Genomic DNA, 6,426 nt, shown 5'->3' with positions numbered 1-6,426 from the left:
TGTGCGATTCTATCAATTGCTCGACAGTAATTTGTTCACCCACCGTCTACTTGCTTTCATGAGAGAAGCCACTAGTGAACACTACGACCCTCGGGTCTATTCACACCTATCGTTTCCACTTTCGCTTTTACTTTGCTTTGTTACTTTGTTGCTTTCAGTCCTCACGTGGCAAACAATCTATAAGGGATTGACAACCCCTTTATAGCATTGGGATCAAGCTTTTTGTGTTTGTGCAGGTACTTGTGATACTCCTTCACTGGATCGATACCTTGGTTCTCAAACTGAGGGAAATACTTACCACTGCTGCGCTACATCACCCTTTCCGCTTCGAGGGAACACCAACGCAAGGCTCCAAGGCCACGGGGGAAATCCTTTGCATATTTGCCTAGGAAGTCCCTTAAGGCGTAGCCGTAGCAGAAGGATTCCTGGTGCCGTTGCTGAGGAGTATCTAGACAAGAACAGTCTCCCGTCAGCACGTTTCTGGCGCCGTTGGAAGATCTTTTGTTGCAGTAGTAGAAGTATTTCTGGCGCCGTTGCCGTGGAAGGAGAGACCTATCCAAGTAGGTCTCACAAACTCATCTCTTGCATTTACTTTTTTTTCCAGTTGCCTCTTGTTTTCCTCTCCCCCACTTCACATTTGCCGTTTTCATTTGCCTTTCTCCTTTGCCATTTTCTTTTGCCTTTTGCACTTTTACCGTTTTCCTTTGCCGGGTTTCTTGCTTGCTTGTGTGCTTGTTTGTTTGTTGAAGTCATCATGGCTGAAAACACCAAACTTTGCGACTTCTCGAGTACCAATAATAATGATTTTATTAGTACTTCGATTGCTCCCGCCACTAGTGCGGAATCGTATGAAACCAACGCTGCTTTGCTGAATATTGTTATGAAAGAGCAATTCTCTGGCCTTCCTAGTGAAGATGCCGCAATTGTTGTATGGAATGTTAGAGGCCTTAACTCACGCGCCAGGCGCTGCGCGATTCGATCGTTACTCTGTACCACCCGCGCATCTATTGTATGCCTGCAAGAAACTAAGATGGCTTTGATCTCGTCGTCTGTTGTGCTGGAAACGCTTGGGTCTGAATTTGATGGGTCAACTTACCTCCCGGCCGATGGCACGCGCGGCGGCATTCTCCTGGTTGGAAAACCAGGGCTGCCACGCTCTCTGACCTTCAGTTCACGCAGCACGCGGTGACTGCGAAGGTGCGCGCGCCCAATGGCAACCCCTGGTGGCTCACCACGGTCTACGGGCCCCAAAGCGACCAGGACAAATTGCTGTTCCTGCAAGAGCTGCGCGACATTCGCGATACTAGCCCAGGCCCATGGATGTTGTGTGGGGACTTCAACCTGATATGTCGTGCCTCGGACAAAAGCTCGGGCAACGTGAACCACCGCATGATGGGTAGATTCCGACGCGTCATCAACGACCTTGCCCTCAAGGAGGTTTACCTCAATGGGCGTCGTTTCACGTGGTCCAACGAGCAATCCCCTCCTACGCTCGTGCGCCTCGACCGGGTGCTCTGCACCACCGATTGGGAGGACAGTCATGGCGAGTGCCACCTCCGATGCCTGGCATCCGTTGTCTCCGATCACTGCCCCTTGCTCCTGGACTGCTCGCCCATGCCATCAGCTCAAAAGCGCTTCCACTTCGAGGAGTTCTGGATGCGCCTCGACGGCTTCCACGACACGGTTGCTGCGGCCTGGGGTTCGGTGTCCGACCCAGACCCCTTCAGGCGGCTGGTGCGTCGCCTGCAGGCTACGGGCCGCGCCCTCACGAGCTGGAGCGCCAAGTACACGGGCAACATAAGGGACAAGCTTGCCATCTCCCGCGAGCTTATCCTGCGCTTCGACCAAGCCATGGAGACCCGCACGCTCTCCCCATCAGAGGATTGGTTGCGCAAGCAGACCAAGCTTTCCTACCTGGGCTTGGCTTCGCTTGAGCGCACTATTGCCCGGCAGCGCGCTCGCATCTCCTCCCTCTCGGACGGCGACGCAAACACGAGCTTCTTCCACAGGCAATGCACTTATCGGCGGCAGAAAAACAGAGTGTACGGCTTGCTTGTAGATGGGCAGACGATCAGCGACCACGACGAGATGGCCCAGGCGGCCTTTGCCCACTTCGACGGGCTGCTGGGCACAGCGGCTGACCGTGCCCACACGCTGGACTTTGAGCACCTAATCCAGCCAGCTGATCTGTCTGGCCTAGAGGCGCCGTTCAGCCCTGACGAGATATGGGAGGCTGTGCGGCGCATGCCGGCGCATAAGGCACCGGGGCGGGACGGCTTTACCGCGGAATTCCTGCGAGCGTGCTGGAGCACCATTAAGCAGGACGTGCTTGAGGTCTTTGAGCAGCTCTATAGGTCGTCGTAGGCCTTCATTGTCATAATTGTGTGACTTCAGGCAAGTTCTTTTGTGCTTCAATCATATTAATTATAGTATCTCATTGGAAGGACAAAACATTCCTATTAATAGATATATGAACTGGAGGTCTTCTGAACGTAGTCCTGACCACAAACACCTTGTTTAGATGTAACGTCTAGCAGGTAAAAGAGAGAGAGACATATATCTAGCGATGCTAAACCACAATTTAGCCATCCGAACATACCTTTAGATGAAAGCAGTAAATGTCCACTCTTAAGAACCTGCAAACAGATATACAAAATTGACACCATCATTCTGAGTTAATAGCATGATTTTGAAATAGCAGTTTAAAGACTTCCATTCTAAACATGCTCATAGACTTATAGTAAATATGAAGTTGCAGCTATGTGTAGCAGTCACACGGCATATGTAAACATCTATAGAGAGACATTCTGCCAAAGCTTGAGGTCATTTGGAGAACAGTGTGACATAAACTTTGAGTGCAAGTTGATCCAACAAACCTGGCAGTTAGGACATGCGGTTGGTGGACTATCCCCTTCACCAGTCTGGGAGTTCGGGTCTCCCTCCCCACATCGGCATATCTTGAACTGACCTGCATTCTCCGAAGGCTGCGAAGATGATACCTATCAAAAGGATGAAACAAAGTGGGGTAAGTACTTAGCATAAAGCAACAAACAAGTACTTCCTCCGTAAACTAATATAAGGGCGTTTAGATCACTACTTTAGTTATCTAAGCACTCTTATATTAGTTTACAGAGGGAGTAGTAACAAGGCAGGTAGAACTTGAGATTAACTAAAACGAGCAAACTTTTACATGCGCAGATTTATGTGCACATTGTATCAACTGAATCAACAATAGAGGATATTAACAACAGAACATTTGTCTTTTGTTACTGATAAAGGTGCTATGGAAGCACTACATATTCATATCTACGGTTACCATTCCTTGACAAAATTTAGAAATCTCCCTTAGTCTATCTCTTATCTTTATCGCCTCCTTTTGTACTAAAATACTTTTCTTTAGAACACTTCGCCTTAAGGAAGTCATAAGTACTAAGTTTCATCACCAACCAGTAGAAGCAAAAGTCCAAACTGATGGAGAAGGTTGGGCAATTCACATATACTCCAACACCCCCTCTCACATGTGGTTTGAGAAGGCCTAAACGTGGACAAAAGGAGGGTAGGGCAAGAAAAACTTTTTATTACAAAAGCCGAGACTTGAACCCAAGAACTCTTGTGCCTAATACCATATTAAGTTTCATGCACGAACTAGTAGAACCAAAAGTCTGAACTGATGGAGAAGTTTGGGCAATCCCCCATATACTTGAACAAATATGAAGGCTACCTAGGCACCATATTGTCCAAGTGACATAAAGGTAATTATTTTCTTTTAGAAAATAACAACACATATTTTCTTTGAGGTAGTCAAAAGGTAGTCCCTACATATATTTCATTAAAAACACAAGATAGGGTTTAACTTGATTTCTAGAATCCAGACAACGCATTTTGTGTCTATAAATGATACTCCCTCCGTCCCAAAATTCTTGTCTTAACTTTGTCTAGAAATGGATGTATCTAAATACTAAAACTTGACTAGATACATTCATATCTAAACAAATCTAAGACAAGAATTTTGGGACGGAGGGAGTAATATTTTATGCCTATCAACGGTCTAATGACTCTTAATAACAAAAGTACAGTGAGATTAAATCATAGAATCTATGCATTAGAAACACATCTACAAAGAATAATTGTTCTATTGCCAGTAAAGGAGAAGCAAAGATGAGGCACGGTGGAGCCACATCAACTCCTCAAAAGTCTACAATGCCAGCCCAAAAACGTTTGAAAATACTGTAAGTCTGCTTGTACAGCTCCACTCTAAACATTTCTCTTATTGTTTTAATAGAATTTTACTGCTAGCGCCCCCCATTGTCAGCCTGCTTATTTTATTCACAACCCAAATGTCATGAACCATAATTTCATTTCATTTGGCATGTCTTTCACTGGAATGCATATTGCAGAATTTTGTTGTTAGTCAAGTACACTACTTGATAAACCAAAGTGATCTTGGTCTGGTCAACAACTCACTGATCAACCAAAGTGAGCTCTTTGTCTCACTTTTTTTTTGCAAAATAATTATATTTGTCTGGTATCATCTGGAAGAAAATTAAAATCAACTGATAAAGTGACTAAACAGTGGGGTCCAATGAATACTTTGTGGAAATGCTAGAACGGATAAGAAACATGGAGAATATAAAAAGAATGTATAATTGAATCATATGACAATCTTACTGGCTGGTAAGGAATCCTGAACTCTGAAGCTGACATTGTCTTCTCAAAGTAGCTGACTTATAAACAACTCAGGATGATTTGTCCCACCAACGAGTTGATGTTTCTCAACGGCTGATGCAATGTACAATGTTACTCGTAATAAATCCATGAGGCTTGTTCATGATAATTATAAAATAAATAGCATTATATAGCACCATAATTCGGAAGGAATCACTAATTTGTCGAGTTTTTGGATAAAGATGTCTCTCTATTCAGAGCTACAGCTAAATGTATTCTGATTCTACTCATCCTATATACCCAAATAGTTCATTCCCACTACCTGTATTATCTTAACATGCACACACCCACCTCATCAAAGGTCCACCACAACATGCATGAGAAAAAAATCCACTATTAGTTGATTCCATGCACACATCCCACCTCATCACACATGCCACCTCATCAAAGGTCCACTCAACATGCATGAGAAAAAGTTTTTTCATTGTATTATGCCACTTATATTCAATATATGTTTCGACTACACAATAATCAAATACAATATATAATATGTGTTTTAGTTTTAGTTCATATGTTCTGAATTCAACTACTCATGTTTCATACAATCAAACCACTCAAAATATATTGCAACCGATTCCCGCAGCAATGTGCAGGGTATTATCTAGTTAACTTAAATTTGTGCATGCCGATTACATTGTCCAATCCCTTCTGTAAATACTAGTTCAATCTATGTACAAGTCATTAAGCCATAATAATCGTCAAGTAAGCCAAGAGAAAATGTGATAGACATTCTGAAATAAGGCGTGTGCCCAGGATCCTGAAGGCATTGCTTTGCAAGAATTTGGATGTACCAGTAGAAACTGAAGCAGGAGAAACTTTTAATTCTTCAAGAGTTGGAGTTGGTTTTCCTCATCCACCATAAGTAACAGCTTGAGATATCTAAGCCATTGGCTGGACCTGGGACGTTACGCAGCACAGGAAACAGAAGTAAGATTTTGATACACTATGGAGACAATCATACAATGTATACAAGTTTGATGCTGCTAAATAAGATGAAGTATTACTGCCGGTACGTGTCCTGCAAGCAGTGCAAGATTATTCAGACAAAGATGCACATGCACCGACGGCAGGAGGTACCGTCCATGCCAATGAGTTATGACCGAAAGCAAAATACATTTGGGAAACAAGGCATGCAAGGCGCACGGCCGGCTGACAGGACTGAAACCTGAAACCCAAACCTCCTCCATGCACCGGCACCAGAGAAACCAATGCGCATTGTCAAGAAGAAAAGAAAAAGGAGGCAGAGTCAGGCCGATTTTTATCGGCGAGCATCGCACGCGTATCAAATGCGTGGATTCAGGCAGACTGGAGACCAATCCGATGAAGAAATCGATTTGAACATTTGCATTTTTCACAAGCCAGACTCCAGAAATCACAAGGCAGTCGTCCTAGCACGGCGCAGCTGCGAAAGCAAACGGGGGAACGGATCTAGAGGGGCGCGGAGCGGGGCGAGGGACCGCGAAGCGGGGCAATGCGGCTCCTCTATCTAGAAAAACCGGGGCATTCGCCGGAGCAGAAAGAGAAAGAAAATGCACCGATGAGCGAGCATGAACGGAGGCGGCAATGCAATGCGGGTGGGGGGGCTCACCTGCGGCCGGAACGCGATCGGGAAACCAATCTCAGAGCGGCGGGCACGCCATCGATCCCACCTCCTCCTCCTCCTCCTCCTCCTCCCCCCTTATCTCCCTCCCCCGTTCCCCT

The 6,426-nt window shown here is 45.3% G+C and overlaps 1 long non-coding RNA gene across 1 annotated transcript; it reads right to left on the bottom strand.

Moving 5' to 3' along the window:
- Nucleotides 1-2,593: 2,593 nt before the first annotated feature.
- Nucleotides 2,594-6,426, bottom strand: LOC123446689. The gene is made up of 5 exons (XR_006631425.1): nt 6,314-6,426; nt 5,517-5,622; nt 4,669-4,779; nt 2,877-2,999; nt 2,594-2,636 (listed from the first exon to the last, which is right to left on the bottom strand). It is a non-coding gene; the product is annotated as an uncharacterized LOC123446689 (long non-coding RNA).

Source organism: Hordeum vulgare, chromosome 4H, assembly GCF_904849725.1.
Source record: "Hordeum vulgare subsp. vulgare chromosome 4H, MorexV3_pseudomolecules_assembly, whole genome shotgun sequence".
NCBI classification, from domain to species: domain Eukaryota; kingdom Viridiplantae; phylum Streptophyta; class Magnoliopsida; order Poales; family Poaceae; genus Hordeum; species Hordeum vulgare.
The sequence above is the reverse complement of the archived record's forward strand: the minus strand, read 5'-3'. Positions and strand labels throughout refer to the sequence as shown.